This window comes from Hyla sarda, chromosome 10 (genome assembly GCF_029499605.1).
Source record: "Hyla sarda isolate aHylSar1 chromosome 10, aHylSar1.hap1, whole genome shotgun sequence".
Lineage (NCBI taxonomy): Eukaryota > Metazoa > Chordata > Amphibia > Anura > Hylidae > Hyla > Hyla sarda.
The window spans coordinates 13,542,972-13,562,167 of record NC_079198.1 but is presented as its reverse complement, the minus strand read 5'-3'; the positions used below and the strand labels follow the sequence as shown (position 1 = coordinate 13,562,167).

At 41.9% G+C, this 19,196-nt stretch overlaps 1 protein-coding gene across 1 annotated transcript in view; it reads left to right on the top strand.

The window, feature by feature from the left end:
* Positions 1-18,382: 18,382 nt before the first annotated feature.
* Positions 18,383-19,196, top strand: part of LOC130293893 (DNA-directed RNA polymerase subunit beta''-like) — a 32,456-nt gene continuing 31,642 nt past the window's right edge. Inside the window, exon 1 of the mRNA XM_056543126.1 lies at positions 18,383-18,861. The gene's annotated coding sequence lies outside the window, so the exon portion shown is untranslated. The remainder of the gene's footprint in view (positions 18,862-19,196) is intronic.

Sequence of the window (19,196 nt, the reverse complement as noted above, 5' to 3'; positions counted from 1 at the left end):
TATAGTGAAGTTTGTAAACGTACACAAGGAATTATAATGTAAAACATGAATGTGATGGTTGGAGAGCCAGATTTAACCACTAGGTGTCACTGTAGTGCAGGTCCTAATTGAGAAGCGGACTACGAGAGGGCACCACTTGAGGGCATTGTGGTAAAGTTTTTAAACTCCAGAGACCATAGTCTATAGTGGGTTATACTCAGTGGTTCATACACAGCTGATATTCAACCACTAGATGGTGCTAATTGACAATACAGTGGTCCCTCAACATACAATGGTAATTCGTTCCAAACAACCCATCGTTTGTCGAATCCATCGTATGTTGAGGGATCCGTGCAATGTAAAGTATAGGAAGCTGTACTCACCTATCCCTGCCGCTCCAGACCGCATCCTCACCACTTCCGATGCTGTCCCAGGGGCTCCCGATGCTTTCCCGCTGCTCCGGGTCCACTTCCCGATCCTCCTGCTTCTTCCACATCTTCTGCAGGGTCCGGGCATCGCTTTCTGGTGATGTTATTACGCTGCTGCGCCGCCACGGCGTGCGTAGTGACGTAATAACAAGCCGGAAAGCGAGGTCCAGACAAGATGCAGAAGATGCCGGAGTATCGCGAAGTGGACCCGGAGCAGCGGGAATAGGTAAGAACCTGTCCGGGATGCTTAAACTGCTATCCGACAGAAGCTTAAGCATTTCGGGGGGTTACTGTATATATAACTAGATGTGCTGATATACAATATATATATATATATATATATATATATATATATATATATATATATATACACACACATTAAAGAAAAAAAAGAAAAAAAATTTGATCCTCTGCTGATTTTGTAGATTTTGCCCACTGACAAAGAAATGATCAGTCTATAATTTTTGAACAGTGAAAGACAGAATAACAGCAGAACTCCATAAAAAAAAACATTTCACATAAGTTATGAATTGATGTTATCCCCTAGGAATAAGCAAGATTACTGGTTCCCAGGTGTTTCCCGAGAGGTGGGACAACAATGTGGCCAAAGACAGGAGCCATTGAAGACCAGGAATAGGTAAGTATAGCTTTTTTTCCCGCATAGACAGCTATGCATTTCCCAGTGGATTCTGATGAACATGTTCATTCTTTCAGCTTAGCTTGGAATTTAAAGGGGTATTCCATGATTTTTTTTTTATATATGACTATGCTACAGGGGATGTAAAGTTGGTGCAGTACATAATATAGTGTCTGTACCTGTGTGTGACGGTTTTCTCACAATTCTTATGTGATTTTCAGCCCAATATTTATTTTTAACAGCAAACAAAATGATTGTTGTCTCGGATTTTTCCCAGGTTGCAATGAGACCTGACATCACTAGTCAGCTGATGACAGGGAGCCTATCTGCTTCAATGGGTGGAGTGATCGCTTGGTGGGAGAGAGATCAATCTGCAACTAATGCAACAGCTGTAGGCACCCTGATTGAAAACCACAGGTCTTTTGAATGGATGCAGCTCATTTATGTTTCAATGTGTGGGGTGGCTGATGTGTGGGAGGGAGGAAAATGGAATTATGGGATTTGTAGGAAAAGAAGAAAACTCAAACAAGAAATACCAGTTCACAAAAAGCTAGCCACAGTGTTATGGTAATTTCACAACACCAAGACAAACGCAGATCCTTTCTAATAATGTCCATTACTGCCTGGCGGGTATGTAGAAAAATCACCTTATGGTGGATAACCCCTTTAAATTTCCACCACAGAAATTCTGCGTGGTCCAGCAGAACCCAATTGAAACAATGGGAGGCTGCTGTACCGGAATTTCCAAGCCAAACTTTTCCTCTGGATTCTGCTTCTTCGGTGTGAATGGGCCCTAAGTGTTCATTCTAATATTGCGGCATTCAGAGGAATTATCTGTATGTAGGGGCCAACAGCTGCATAATTTTGATGGTGCTACTCGCAAAATCATACACCTACTGGCCACCTTATATAGAAACATTTCTTCTGTTTGCAGCATCTACAGCGTTAGAAAAAAAAACTATAAAGGGATTTTACCGCTAACAACATTTATCACCTGTCATCAGAATATATGATAAAATATATAACTGCTGGGGGTCTGATCACAGGGACCCCCCCCTGATTAAGAGAACGACAAGTGCCCCTTGTGAATAGTGCACTTACATGGCCACAACTTCATTCTCTGTTATGTGACAAAAATCACACCTGTACATTAAAGGGGTACTCTGCTGCCCCAGCATTCAGAACATTTTGTTCCGAACGCTGGATGCAGGCTTCGGGGATTGTAACGTCACAGCCACGCCCCTCGTGATGTCATGCCACGCCCCTCAATGCAAGTCTATGGAAGGGGGCGTGGTGGCTGCCACGCCCCCTCCCATAGATTTGCATTGAGGAGATGTGGCGTGACATCACGACCCCCGCAGCCCGCACCTAGCATTCGGAACAAAATGTTCCAAACACCGGGGCAGTGGAGTAACCCATTTAAAGGGGTATTCCAGGAAAAAAACTTTTTTATATATATCAACTGGCTCCAGAAAGTTAAACAGATTTGTAAATTAGTTCTATTAAAAAATCTTAATCCTTTCAGTACTTATGAGCTTCTGAAGTTAAGGTTGTTCTTTTCTGTCTAAATCCTCTCTGATGACATCTGTCTAGGGAAACGCCCAGTTTAGAAGAGGTTTTCTATGGGGATTTGCTTCTAAACCAGGCATTTCCTGAGACACGTGTCATCAGAGAGGATTTAGACAGAAAAGAACAACCTTAACTTCAGAAGCTCATAAGTACTGAAATGATTAAGATTTTTTAATAGAACTAATTTACAAATCTGTTTAACTTTCTGGAGCCAGTTGATATACAAAAAAAAGTTTTTTCCTGGAATACCCCTTTAAGGGGGAGATTTTCCATTTTGGGAAAAATTTGCCCAATAATTTTTTTTCATTAGCGCAGTTTTTCTGACAAGGTATCTTTGTCTAATTTAAGAAATTGCGCCCGCATAATTATAATAATATGTATACATTTGCAACAGGGGAAAAGACGTCCAACAACTAACTTTTCACATTCTACACAACCTAGTAAGTTGGAAGTAGTTGAGCAATTTTTTACGAGAAATGTGTATATATATATATATATATATATATATATATATATATTTTTTTTTTTTTTTTTGAGACACACACAGTTGATAAAATACAATGAACCTTGTGCGCACGCTAATCTACACCTCTCCTAGTGCAAGAATACTAAAATGACAAAGCAAGTGCAAACTGCAAACAAAAAAAGTACAAAAACTATTATAAATAGGACACAGCTTTCCAAGCTGTAAAAAACACTTACAATAGCAAAGACAATGATAAATGCCTCACCCCCTAAATATTTTACATACACATTTCAGCTCAGGTTCCAAGACATGAATCAAAAGATCATAAAGGAAAGATGTAAAAACCAAAGAAAGGTTATTTTGTCACGAAAAGAGTCAACCAAGCAGGGGAGACCAATAAACCTGTCACGTCTTCATCTGCATGATTGATTTCATTAAGTTTCTCTTGTAATCACCAATTATACTGTGAAAGCCAAATAATATAATCTACCTGTTACCATTGTTACCCGCCTGACATAACAACAAATAAGCAAAACCTGCTATAGAGACCACACAATATAAAGGCCTAATAGTCTCCAGTCTACAGTATAAGACACGTAACAGACTCCGGCCCCATCAGTAAGAGGGACACAACACTGTTCTGCATGAGCTGTGAAGATGAAGAACCTTCCATTACTTGTCTGTCTATTAATGGTCCTGGTTCACCAAGGTAAGTTTTATAGTAAGCGTATTTTTCGCCGTATAAGACGCACTTTTTCTTCCCCAAGACTGGGGGGGAAAAAGTTGGTGCGCCTTATACGGCGAATACACCCCTATCGCGGCGGTCCCTGCGGCCATCAACAGCCGGGACCCGCGGCTAATACAGGACATCACCGATCGCGGTGATGCCCTGTATCAACCCTTCAGACACAGCGATCAAAGCTGACCGCCGCGTCTGAAGGGAAAGTGACTCTAACCCGGCTGTTCAGTCGGGCTGTTCGGGACCGCCGCGGCGGTCCCGAACAGCCCGACTGAATAGCCGGGTTAGTGATTAAAGGACACCGGGAAGGACCTTACCTGCCTCCTCGGTGTCTTCTCCGTTCAGGGATCCCCTGTATGGCCGGCGCTCTCCTTCCTCGTCATCACGTCGTCGCGTACGTGCGTCGGCGTGCGTAACGACGTGATGGCGGCGACAGAGAGCGAGGATACCCGGCCGGCAGCAGAGACGTTCCGGAGCGAGGGCGACAGCGATGGAGCGACTTCCAGGGCAGCGGTGACGGGTCCGGAGCGGCGGGAACACGTGAGTATTACCTCCTATACCAGTGGTCTTCAATCTGCAGACCTCCAGATGTTGCAAAACTACAACTCCCAGCATGCCCGGACAGCCAACGGCTGTCCGGGCATGCTGGGAGTTGTAGTTTTGCAACATCTGGAGGTCCGCAGGTTGAAGACCACTATTGGGTTCAAAATCTTTATTTTTTTAGATTTTGCACCTATAAATTGGTGCATCCTATAGGGCGAAAAATACGGTATTCATAACTATATACCCAACATAAATGTTCGGCATGGCCGCCCGGCAGTTAAAGGGGTACTCCCATGGAAAACCTTTTTTTTTTAAATCAACTGGTGCCAGAAAGTTAAACAAATTTGTAAATTACTTTCTATTAAAAATCTTAATCTTTCCAGTACGTATTAGCTGCTGAATACTACAGAGGAATTTCTTTTCTTTTTGGAACACAGAGCTCTCTGCTGACAACAAGACCACAGTGCTCTCTGCTGACATCTCTGTCCATTTTAAGAACTGTCCAGAGGAGGAGAAAATCCCCATAGCAAACATAGGCTGCTCTGGACAGTTCCTAAAATGGACAGAGATGTCAGCAGAGAGCACTGTGGTCATGATGTCAGCAGAGAGCTCTGTGTTCCAAAAAGAAAACCATTTCTTCTGTAGTATACAGACCCTAAAAAGTACTGGAAAGATTAAGATTTTTTAATAGAAGTAATTCATAAATCTATTTAACTTTCTGGCACCAGTTAATTAAAAAAAAAAAAAGTTTTCCACTGGAGTACCCCTTTAACGACAAATTGTGTACATTCGCATGATGTAGTGCCATAAAGAAATATAAATAAATAAATAGATTAAAAAAATAAATACAAAAATTAATAAATAAATAAATAAAAATAAACATATTTTGTATTGTCCAGTAAGTATGTCTTTACTAAACTAAATGACAAAAATGGCGCTATGGGGATTAGTTGATAATGTTATAAGATTTTATAATTTTGTATATTAACCCCTTAAGGGCTCAGCATTTTTCTGTTCTTGCACTTTAGTGTTTTCCTCCTTACCTTTTAAAAATCATAACCATTTCAATTTTGCACCTAAAAATCCATTTGATGGCTTATTTTTTGCGCCGCCAATTCTAATTTGTAATGACATCAGTCATTTTACCCAAAAATCTACGGCGAAACAAAAAAAATAAAAAATCATTGTGATTGTGCGTCAAAGTTGAAGAAAAAACGTAATTTTGTAACTTTTGGGGGCTTCCGTTTTTATGCAGTAATTTTTTCGGTAAAAATGACACGTTCTCTTTATTCTGTAGGTCCATACTATTAAAATGATCCCCTACTTATATAGGTTTGATTTTGTCGCACTTCTGGAAAAAATCATAACTACATGCAGGGAAATTTATACATTTAAAATTGTCATCTTCTGACCCCTATAACTTTTTATTTTTCCATGAACGGGGAAGTATGAGAACTCATTTTTTGTGCCGTGATCTGAAGTTCTTATCGGTACCATTTTGGTTTTGATCAGACTTTTGGATCGCTTTTTATTCATTTTTTATGGTATGCAAAGTGACCAAAAATGCACTATTTTGGACTGTTGAATTTTTTGGAGCGTTCGTCATTGACCGTGCGGTTTAATTAACTATATATTTTTATAGTACGAACATTTACGCACGCGGCGATACCACATTTTATTTTTATTTACACAGGTTTTTTTTAAATGGGAAAAGGGGGTGGTTCAAACTTTTATTAGGGGACGGGTTAATTCATCCTCATTAAAGGAGTTCTCTAAGCTAAAACTTTTAACCCCCACTGCGCCCGGGCTGTAAAACTATACACAATAAACTTTCACTCATAATAAACTTTCACTTACCTGCCTACGATCCCCCGTTGTTCCGATATCGCCGTCCGGTTCTCCGGTCCCAGTCTCTTCCACTTCCTGCGGGTCGGTGAATTCACTCTGCGCTCAGCCTATCAGCGGCCGCAGCAATGTCCCGTCGCGGCCGCTGATAGGCTGACCGTGGAGTGAAGTCACCGACCCGCAGGAAGTGGAAGAGACCGGGACCGGAGAACGGAACGGCGATATCGGAACAAAGGGGGATCGTAGGCAGGTAAGTGAAAGTTTATTATGTATAGTTTTACAGCCCGGGCACAGCGGGGGATAAAAGATTTCAGTTGGAGAACTCCTTTAACTTTTTTTTCACTTTACCTTGCATTATACTGATTGCAGACACTGGTCAATGCTATGCCATAAGACACTTTTCCTCTGCACAGGTTTTGATGAATCTTGCTCAATGTGTAAGTACTTAAAGGATTAAGATTTTTTAAAGGAAGTAATTTAGAAATCTGTTTAACTTTCTGGCACCAGTTGATAAAAAAAAAAAAAAGTTTTCCACCGGAGTATCCCTTTAATAGAGAAAGTGCTGAGTGGTGTTGCAAGGAGACTAGGGTACTTGTATACTTCTGGCCACTGATAATTCAATTGCCCCCTACAAACAGTTTATGGTAACATGAATGGTGTCTATACAAAGTACAATTGGTCCTGCAAAAAGCAAACCTTCATATGCCCTGTCAATGGGAAAAAGAAAAAAAAATTCTCTCTTTTAGAAGATGAGGAGGGAAAAAGTGCAAACATGTGTCCACAAGGCCAAAACCCCACTGTGTCCTTAGAGTGTTAAAGGGGTACTCTGGTGAAAAACTGTGTTTTTTGTTTTTTTTTTTGTTTTAAATCAACTGGTGCCAGAAAGTTAAACAGATTTGTAAATGACTTCTATAAAAAAATCTTAATCCTTCCTGTACTTATTAGCTGCTGAATACTACAGCGGCAATTATTTTCTTTTTGAAACACAGAGCTCTCTGCTGACATCACAAGCACAGTGCTCTCTGCTGACATCTCTGTCCATTTTAGGAACTGTCCAGAGCAGCATTTGTTTTCTATGGGGATTTCCTTTTACACTGGACAGTTCCCAAAATGGACAGAGATGTCAGCAGAGAGCACTGTGCTCGTGATGTCAGCAGAGAGCTCTGTGTTTCAAACGGAAAAGAATTTCCACTGTAGTATTCAGCAGCTAATAAGTCCTCGAAGGATTAAGATTTTTTAATAGAAGTAATTTACAAATCTGTTTAACTTTCTGGCACCAGTTGATTAAAAAAAAAAGTTTTTCACCGGAGTACCCCTTTAAGGGAGTTATTTGTGCAGAGATTAAAAAAAATACACTTACCTTTCTTCCTCCTGTGAGGTCGCCAGTATCACGGAGCTTTGTTGCACAGCTGGGGACGTGATATTATAGCGGTGTCCCACCACAGTCGCTGATTGGCTGGATGAGCCTATGACATCACGTCCCTGAACCTGGTAAAGCCGCGCAGCAGAGACCGGTGCTCCGTGATTCTGGCGACGGTGCGGGAGTGAGGAGAGTAAATGTTTTAGTTTTTTTTTAAATCCCCTTGCTGACCCTAATTATAATAAATATTTTGGCTAGGATAAACGCTTTAACTTTATTTAACTTTTTTAATACATTTATTAATCGGAAACATTTTCTGTCTCCCCACAGGTCATTGTCTCAATTGCCTCAAATGTTTAAATATAACAGGTTCCTACTGTGCAGACAAACAGGTGACTTGTTCATCAAGCAAAGATGTCTGCGTGTCGGAAGTCACATATAATTTTGGTAAGTTTACACCTACCAATGCCTACAGCCTAATATGTTATCTTGTGTTCAGTATACAGTGATCCCTCAACTTACAATGGCCTCAACATACAATAGTTTCAACATTTTCTGGACCATCGTAAGTTGAAACCTGACTCAACATACAATGTACGGACAGTCCAGATCTGTGAAACGTGTCAATGGCCGGAAGAACCGACCAATCAGAAAGGGCATTCACTGGTGAAACCCCTGTATTACTGAAGTGTATGCACTGACTGGTGTCTGGTAGCTCCCCCTACAGTACAGGGAGGTATTACATGTTCTGTATGCTTTACCTGTATTACTGAAGTGTATGCACTGACTGGTGTCTGGTAGCTCCCCCTACAGTACAGGGAGGTATTACATGTTCTGTACACTTTACCTGTATTACTGAAGTGCATGCACTGACTGGTGTCTGGTAGCGCCCCCTACAGTACAGGGAGGTATTACATGTTCTGTACACTTTACCTGTATTACTGAAGTGCATGCACTGACTGGTGTCTGGTAGCGCCCCCTACAGTACAGGGAGGTATTACATGTTCTGTACTACTCTTTACCTGTATTACTGAAGTGTATGCACTGACTGGTGTCTGGTAGCGCCCCTACAGTACAGGGAGGTATTACATGTTCTGTACTCTTTACCTGTATTACTGAAGTTTATGCACTGACTGGTGTCTGGTAGCGCCCCCTACAGTACAGGGAGGTATTACATGTTCTGTACTACTCTTTATCTGTATTACTGAAGTGTATGCACTGACTGGTGTCTGGTAGCGCCCCCTACAGTACAGGGAGGTATTACATGTTCTGTACTCTTTACCTGTACCAGGGTTATCTGCTCCATTGGACACCAGGTGAGGGCGGCTCCATGTTACTTTTTTAGGACACTGTGTACTGTACAGGACCCTGAAGAAGCTCCTGTCCTCTACATAGACCAGTGTTTCCCAAGCAGGGTGGCCCCAGCGGTTGCAAAACTACAATTCCCAGCATGCCCGGACAGCCTTTGGCTGTCCGGGCATGCTGGGAGTTGTAGTTTTGCAACAGATGGAGGCTCCCTGCTTGGGAAACACTGACATAGACAGTAATTACAGCTCCCAGCAGATCTTTATTACTTTTATATGTAAGGATTTGCTTTATCTTTATTAGTTATCTACCGTATTTTTCGCCGTATAAAAATATATTCGCCGTATAAAAAACTGGGGGGGAAAAGTTGGTGCGTCTTATATGGCGAATACACCCCTATCGCGGTGGTCTCTCAATGGCCATCAATGGCCAAGACCCGCGGCTAATACAGGACATCACCGATCGCAGTGATGCCCTGTATTAACCCTTCAGACACGGCGATCAAAGCTGACCGCCGCGTCTGAAGGGAAAGTGACACTAACCCGGCTTCTCAGTCGGGCTGTTCGGGACCGCCGCGGTGAAATCGCGGCGTCCCGAACAGCTTACAGGACCTTACCTGCCTCGGTGTCTGCTCCGGGATCCCCTGCTTGGCCGGCGCTCTCCTTCGACTTCATCACGTCGTCGCGCACGCCGTCCCGTCATCCAATAGGAGCGGCGTGCGTAACAGGATGACGGCGACGGAGAGCGTGGATCCCGGGAAAGAAGACGTCCGGAGAGTCAGGGACACCACGGGGACGCGGCGACAGCGATGGAGCGACATCGAGGGCAGCGGTGACGGGTCCGGAGCGGCGGGGACACGTGAGTATTACCTCCTATACCAGTGGTCTTCAACCTGCGGACCTCCAGATGTTGCAAAACTACAACTCCCAGCATGCCCGGACAGCCAACGGCTGTCCAGACATGCTGGGAGTTGTAGTTTTGCAACATCTGGAGGTCCGCAGGTTGAAGACCACTGTTGGGTTCAGAATCTTTATTTTTTTAGATTTTGCACCTATAAATTGGGTGCGTCTTATACGCCGGTGCGCCTTATAGGGCGAAAAATACGGTAATTATTTTTCTTTAATTCTAACTTTTTATTTCTAGCTTAGGAATGTCGTTTTAGTTTATTTATTACATTGAAGTCCATAGTAGAGAAGTAATGGGACAAATTTCAAATGCACCAGAATTCTGGCTCAATTGACATGAAAAACTGGCGTACGTGCCTCGACCCACTTATGTTAGGATTCGTAAACACTTTTATTCCATGGAGGGGGCTGATTTCATGCACATAATTTGGGGGGTGTCCCAGTGTTGTTCATTTTTGGGGTAAAGTTTTTGAAGCAATTAATAAAAAAATTAATATATTTATCACTAAATTGTTATTTTGTTCAAAATTGGTAATACTAAGGGTTTGGCTATCTGACCCCAGTTAACCCCAGTTTTTCGGCATGGGAAGGAGTAGTGGCTAAAATCAAACAGTATGAATTGTTAAGAACAAGGTCGCACTCCAGACAGAAAATTAAATTTAACAATATCTGGAAGTAAATTGGAAATAAATGTAAAAAATGTTTTTTTTTTTTTTTTTTTTTTCTCCTGCTCCGGATGAGGTTGATGAGGGTGGTTTGGGGATATTATTATCATTACTGTTTTTGTCTGTATATTTGCCTATTCATAGTGAGTATTTGTATCTCATTGTGAGTTTTTGCATTTAAAATAAATAAAAAAATATATATGATAGTGTGTGCCAAAATATTAGTGTAAAATATTGACGACACGTAAGCCAACTAACGGGTGGTATAGAATTCAAAGAGTCAATTAATTAATAATAAATAATTATATAATATAATAATAATAATAATAATAATAATAATATAAGGTATAGGTAAAGATGAAGTACAGGCCATCCTCCAGAGCCTTATCTATGTGTATACCCCTCTCTCCTATCTGTGTGTATACCCCCTCTCCTATCTGTGTGTATACCCCTCTCTCCTATCTGTGTGTATACCCCCTCTCTTATCTGTGTGTATACCCCTCTCTCCTATCTGTGTGTATACCCCTCTCTCCTATCTGTGTGTATACCCCCTCTCCTATCTGTGTGTATACCCCCCTCTCCTATCTGTGGGTATACCCCCCTCTCCTATCTGTGTGTATACCCCCCTCTCCTATCTGTGTGTATACCCCCCTCTCCTATCTGTGTGTATACCCCCCTCTCCTATCTGTGTGTATACCCCCTCTCCTATCTGTGTGTATACCCCCTCTCCTATCTGTGTGTATACCCCCTCTCCTATCTGTGTGTATACCCCCCTCTCCTATCTGTGTCTATACCCCTCTCTCCTATCTGTGTGTATACCCCCCTCTCCTATCTGTGTGTATACCCCCTCTCCTATCTGTGTGTATACCCCTCTCCTATCTATGTGTATACCCCTCTCTCCTATCTGTGTGTATACCCCCTCTCCTATCTGTGTGTATACCCCCTCTCCTATCTGTGTGTATACCCCCTCTCCTATCTGTGTGTATACCCCCTCTCCTATCTGTGTGTATACCCCCTCTCCTATCTGTGTGTATACCCCCTCTCCTATCTGTGTGTATACCCCCTCTCTCCTATCTGTGTGTATACCCCCTCTCTCTTATCTGTGTGTATACCCCTCTCTCCTATCTGTGTGTATACCCCCTCTCTCCTATCTGTGTGTATACCCCTCTCTCCTATCTGTGTGTATACCCCTCTCTCCTATCTGTGTGTATACCCCTCTCTCCTATCTGTGTGTATACCCCTCTCTCCTATCTGTGTGTATACCCCCTCTCTTATCTGTGTGTATACCCCTCTCTCCTATCTGTGTGTATACCCCCTCTCCTATCTGTGTGTATACCCCCTCTCCTATCTGTGTGTGTACCCCTCTCTCCTATCTGTGTGTATACCCCCTCTCCTATCTGTGTGTATAGCCCCTCTCATATCTGTGTGTATACCCCTCTCTCCTATCTGTGTGTATACCCCCCATTCCTATCTGTGTGTATACCCCCCTCTCCTATCTGTGTGTATACCCCCTCTCCTATCTATGTGTACTGTATGTAATAAAGATCCAGAAATAGTGTAAAATGATCAGGATATATACATAAATGTCAAGAGCCGTCAGAATGCTGAGGCTGATGGGTCCAGCCCTGACAGGTAATTAGTGTTGCTCGCGAATATTCGCAATTCGAATATTATTCGCGAATATCGCATATTCGCGAATTCGCGAATTTCGCGAATATAGCGCTATATATTCGTAATTACGAATATTCGTTTTTTTTTTTTTTTTTTTTTTTTTTCTTCACAGTACACATCACAGTGATCACCCCTCTCTGCTTCCAGCTTGTGTGGTGTAAGGCTGGGTTCACACTACGTTTTTCAACTACAGTTCCCGCATACGTTTTCTATCAAAAACCGTATGGGGAAAAAACGGATGGAACAGTATGGGAAAAAGTAAACCGTATGGGTTTTTAAACAGTATACTGTTTTTAAAAGTGCATACTGTTCCGTCCGTTTTTGTAGAAAAAAAACCCATACGTTTTTGAAAATTTTGTCCATTTTTTATGGGAGGGGTCTTGGGTGGGGACTTTAGGATTCAAATGCGCATGTGCAAAGTAAAAACGTATACGTTTTCCCGTATGGAACCGTATACATGTGCGTTTCCCATTGACGTCCATGTTAAAAAAAAACTTATGCGGTTGCAGTACGGTTTTTAAACCGGAGACAAAATCGTGGTCAACCACAGTTTTGACTCCGGTTTAAAAACCGTACTGCAACCGCATAAGTTTTTTTTAACATGGACGTCAATGGGAAACGCACATGTATACTGTTCCATACGGGAAAACGTATACGTTTTTACTTTGCACATGCGCATTTGAATACTAAAGTCCCCACCCAAGACCCCTCCCATTAAAAATGGACAAAAATTTCAAAAACGTATGGGTTTTTTTTCTGTAAAAACTGACGGAACTGTATGCACTTTTAAAAACAGTATACTGTTTAAAAACCCATACGGTTTACTTTTTCCCATACTGTTCCATCCGTTTTTTTCCCCATACGGTTTTTGATAGAAACCGTATGCGGGAACCGTAGTTGAAAAACGTAGTGTGAACCCAGCCTAAAGAAGGCTGTAATACTACTGTGTCAGACTGGCGTGCGAAACTTCGCATATGCGAAAATTAGCATATGCTAATTTTCGCATATGCGAATTTCCACATGTGCTAATTTTCGCATGCACGTATTTTCGCATACGCGAAAATAAAACGAGGATATAACGAATATGCGAATATTCGCGAATATATGACGAATATTCGTCCATATATTCGCGAATATTCGCGAATTCGAATATGGCCTATGCCGCTCAACACTACAGGTAATACATATAAATTTACAATATACATCAGGGGCACATAAGTTAAAAGTATCAAAAAGCTGGAATACCCCTTTCATTTAAAAGTTACGGCAACATGTATGGCTATGGGTAAATAGATGGTACCCAGTGGTAACTAACAGGTTAAATAAAAACACAATGCATAAGCAGTTTTTATGCTTTTTAAAATCAATGTCCAAAAATGATTCCTTTTTGGAGGCAGATGCCTGGCGGTGTTTATATTGACAAAGCCGTATCGGTAAAAGCAATGTTTTTTTCCCCAGTGTTCCAAAAATGATCCGTTTTTTGGAGCAGCAACAGGATTTGTGTCTGGAAAGTAAAGAAGTGATGGCTTTTTACAAGCTGTACAAAACAATTCCCATTTTGGGGAGTAGCAACAGGATTGGCTTCCTAGAAAGTGCACAAAACTGACACAAAACCCTTTTGTGGCTTTCTCTCAATTAGTGTAAAACAAAGTCACACTTAACTTCCAATTAAAACAGATTTTGCACTGACAAAACAGATACAGAACGTTCTCTTGTGCTTCAATACAATTATTATATATGTGACTTCTTTTCCCATCTGTGTTGGTCCCTGCTTAATGTCCCTCACAGAAATCTTCATCTAACACCTGCAATCTCTAAAATGGCTGCTGAAGCTATGTGCATAGGCCTTTATAGCGGATTTGACATCACCTATATACTGCCTCCTGAATGGCTAGAAAAGCTGTTTGAAAGGCATTATGGGATTTCTTGAGGAATATATATATTTCCTTCTCCATTCTGCCACGTGGCTGATGTTATTTTAGCTGGTTCCGCCGACCTGCCCAAAATACGAGTTCTCTGAAAACCGAAATGGTCACACACGCGGCCAGCAGCCACATATTTGAGAGCACCATTTACCCCCAAAGTGGCTGGTACGCTTACACATACATAAACCAGCAGAAACAACCACAACTGAGGGTACCCCACCATGCAAGACCTCAATACTGGTCACCCATATGGTTATAAAAGGTGCTGTCTTCCTGTGCTTTATTCTTCCCTATTTCGTTTTATATATAATCCCATTAAATGGACACTATACTAAATATTGCCTAATTCCTCACATTTAAACAGCTGATTTAGAATTTGTCATTATCAATATTAATTTGTTACTAGATTTAAATATATATTTTTTTCATTTTAGGTACTACCAATACCACAGGCATTGCCAAATACTGTGATTTGTCTAAATACTGTAACATCTCCAATTCTTATATATATGACCTTGTCAGAACAGATACAGTCAGCAGCTGCTGCAAGGAGGATAAATGCACCTCATCTGCGCCTGCCTGTAGGTATATCGGTTTAATGTTATATACATTCAAACATCTCCAATGGGTTTCTGCTCCTTCAATAATGTTGGTATGTGGAGGGTTAAAATTGAGACTATAAATAGTATTAGTATAGTATAGTGCTTTTGCCCCATATTTTGTGTGATTATTCTGTTAATATGTCACTTTGTGCGATTTCTATGAACTATTGTGTGTTTAGTGCATTGTGTGTTTAGTGCACTTACATTGTATACAGTCCGTGTGTATTGACTGCAGTTTCTGTGTGGCTAGGAAACAATTCATTTCGGCCTTGTTCATCATGCTGCTGGTTAGCAGGGACTGATATGGGAAGTTCTAGCAGTAACTAGTAGTCCATGCATTACAAAATCGCATAGAAGCCAGAAAACTGACGCATTTCTGGTGCCTAGGCACCCTTAATCATGGCTAACAAATGGCAAAAAAATCCCAGAGTTTATATATTATCTAAATGATGATTATTTCAACCTACATTGCACTCACCAATAAGATTTTATCAGCATCCCTTTCCTGGATCTGAACTTATATGGTGTTTCGAATGAAAAAATGTAATCCTGCACATATAGGAAGCCTACAGCAGGAAATACTATATTACACGCCACAACATAGTCATCACCCGATCCATGGTGGGAGAGATGATCAGAAATAAAAGAACCTGCTCAACCTTATCTGACTTCCATGTGGAGAAAAAGGCCGGGTCCACACTGCGGAATCTCCCAACGGAATTTCTGTTGGAAGTCCTGAGGGCAGCGCTAGGACTGCGTGGACTGCATCACCGTCCCCATAAATTATATAAGTGCAATAGAAGTGGTAACTCCCACATGTAAGGGAAAGAGTTAAAGGGGTTATCCAGCATAAGGTAATTTTAGTACGTACCTTGCAGACAGTAATGGACATGCTTAGGAAGGATCTGCGCTTGTCTTGGGCTAAATGGCTATGTTGTGAGATTACCATAACACTGTGGCTAGCTTTCTGTGAACTTGTATTTCCTGTTTTCAGTTTTCTTTTTTTGCCTAGAAATCCCATGATACCATTTTCCCCCTTCCCACACATCAGCCACCCCACCCATTGAAACAGAAATGAGCTGCAGACCTGTGGTTTTCAATTAGAGTGACTCCAGCTGTTGCATTAGTTGCAGAATGATCCCTCCACCCATTGAAGCAGACAGGCTCCCTGTCATCAGCTGACTAGTGATGTCAGGTCTCGACCGCATTGCAAGCTGGGAAAATTCCGAGACAGCAGTCATTTTGTATGCTGTTAAAAATAAATTATGGGATGAAAATCACATAAGAATTGTGAGAAAACTGTCACACACAGGTACAGACACTATATTATGAACTACACTAAGTTTACAGCTCCTGTAGCATAGTCACATAAAAAAAAATTCCGGAATACCCCTTTAAGTAAAGAACAGGTGTTTGTATCTAATCACGTAACCCGTGGGGGTTATAACTTCTGCTGGATCTTGTGTTTGTTAGCCACGATTAAGGGTGCCTAGGCACCAGAAACGCGTACGTTTTCCAGCTGCTTCCGTAGAAAGAATAGATAAATCCATTCTTTCTGCAGATGTCGGAATTTGAATTTCAGCACCAGATGTTTCCGGCGCGGAAATTCTGCTGTGTGAACAGTGCCGCAAAATCCCATTGAAATTGATGGGACACTGCTGCAGCGGAATGTCCGTGTGGAATATCATGGCTTAACAGTAAGTCCCCATGCAGCCCCTCCATTAATAAGATGAAGACAAATGTGCAGGTGCATGCTGCCATGGCAAATGTAAAACATACAAAAGAGAACTGTGCATTCTAAAGATAGGTGGGGGCCCAGATGTGTGACCACCACTGATCATAAACCAATAATGAAGCCAAGAGATATCCCACTACTTTATAACATAGGAAAACCCCTTTATTACATGGTGTTTTTTTTTAATTTTTTTTTTTAATTAGGCTACAAACACCCCCTTGGGCATTCTGTAGTAACACATTGAGCTGACAATTATATTTAGTAAAGATATGTGTCCTGTTTAACTCAATTTTTCTTTTATTAGCTTCAACAATTGTCAATGGATTCCAATGTCCTGCATCTTCTGCAAATAATTCTGCCCAAGGATTACAGTGTATAGGAGATCAGAACAAATGCTTCAATATCCCCTTTGGTACTGCCAAGAGTCCTGAATGTCAATAGCATATATATATATATATATATATATATATATATATATATATATATATATATAATGTTATCTTCTACATGCTTGATTCCTATGTTCTCATGGTGGTGGAAGAAATTATCTTTACAAAATGATTGAGTGCAAACTACTGTATAATGCAATTCTCCTCTTCCCAGTCTTCCCTTTCTACCCTTCTCTTCCTTTCCACCTTTAAGATTTATATTTTTCTCCTTTTGCCAAACATTCTATCGTTGAGCAAAGTATTCAAAAATTCACTGCGGCAGCTTCGCCAAATACTTTTAAAAAGCTCACTTCTGATCTTATAAATTCGTTCCAAAGCAGGGAGCTAAGGCCATGTTCACACGGCAAAATGTCCATGCGAAATTCTGCATGGATATTCCGCACTGACCTTCCGCTGCCGCAGAGTCCCATTGAGTTCAATGGGATTCTGCGGCACTGTACACATGGCAGAATTTCAATTGTAGTATGCTTGAAGAAGTAGAAGGTTTATTTACATCACAAGGTAATGAACAGGATGCTTTTCGGCATAGTTACCGAGTATCTATCCATGACACACAGCAGCACCTGGACCGGTCTCTCAGGGCCTCCATCTTGGCATGCGCCCCCCTTGGGGCAGGTGGAGACAGCTTACTATCTCATGACATCTTCTTGTGTCCTCTGTTCCCATTGACCGCCCTTACTTCCTGTCCCCAGGTGCTTACTTCCTGTCCCCAGGTGCTTACTTCCTGTCCCCAGGTGCTTACTTCCTGTCCCCCAGGTGCTTCTTGCTGTCAATCAAGTAGATCCTGTGGTACGGACTTAACCAATGGGTATAAATGGCCTCCCCAGGACAGAGGAAGGCCCCCCGTAACAGCACTGTACAAATTCCCCTGCAGATGGCGCTTTGCAGTTCCCATCTACAGGAAAATTACCAGTGACCACACAGATATAATGAAACATGGGACCTCTACCAGTATGTCAACAAGTGTTGTATATTTTGGCTTTGTTAGACAATAGCGGCCACCTGGTCTCATTTACCGTGAGATTTGGACGTAACCTTTAGATTGTTCTGGAACTTTCTCATTATCGGCCTTTTGTTATTGTAGAAATGGGAATATGTAGTAATTGATGTCAGTATATTCCAGGTTACACAATAGCAATGTCCTGTCTCGGCCAATGATTGGCTGAGCAGCAATCGCACTAGAGGCGAGAAGCAGCGATAACAGAGGCAACAGGGGAGCGAGGCAGGTGAATAAAGGTTAATTTTTTTTTAAAGGGACAGTATTAGTATCTTTAAAAATAAAAATACGCCCTAGCGCCGGAGTACTCCTTTAACTTGTCATACCGTCTGCCTCTCCATAGCCTGAACTGGCTGATAACAGGAAGTCATAGACTTTCATCCATCCCAGTGCTATATTTGTCACAGCCCTAGGTTTACTTACATCAATCCGTCCTATGGGTCATTTTATCCCATATTTTTACAACCACTATAAATGCTGACTATTACATCAGTCAGAGGTCAGAGGCAGTGTTTCCCAACTACTGTGCCTCCAGCTGTTGCAAAAGTACAACTTCCAGCAGCTGGAGGCACCCTGATTGGGAAATACTGCCCCACAGAGTAATAGTGTTTACACTGCCTTACCAGCCTGGGGGCAGCTAGTGGGTGCTGGGATCCTAGGAAGAGATGAGGAAACTCTTCATTTGAACAATTCCGATGCAGAGTGGCAGATGGATGTCCGAGGTCAGAGGGCAGAGCTACTGAAGGTCGGGGGTGGAGCCACTTTTACTCCTGAGGGTTGGGGATTACTCCTGAGGACTTGGAGTATGACATGGCCATCACAGTGCAGCATGCAATGCAGTCCCACTGGCTCTGACAAATACTGTTACTATGGGAGCAGGAGGACCTTGTGTGTGGAACTGGGGGGAATGGTGGCTGCCCAGAATTGCTAATTTAAGAATATGCGGCAGCCCCCCACTGGCCAAACATTAGGTGCAGGTGGCAAGATGGCCACTGCCAGCCCACAGGCCAGCAACCTTCCGGGAATTTCACCAATATCCAGGTAGGCCAGTCTGACCCTGATACTGCCCCCTAATAGGTTGCATGCTGTATGTAAGCCATTATTGGCTAACTTGAGGTCATGTGATCTTCCTAGTTGTTAAATGTTCTGGGCTATCCTGATGTCATACCTGTGTCCTTACTTCCTTTTCCAATACTAAAATGGTGCCAATGCCATGTGTCATCCCTTCTTGTATTCTCATATCAGGTTAACGCCTGTTTTTGGCAGAAGTGATTATTTCCAAAACTTCAATCCAGGGGTTCGGTTTCCTCAACACTAATTCTAACCCTTGTTGTTCTTCTCCTTCTTTTCCTTTATGATCTTTTCCTCTTGTTCTT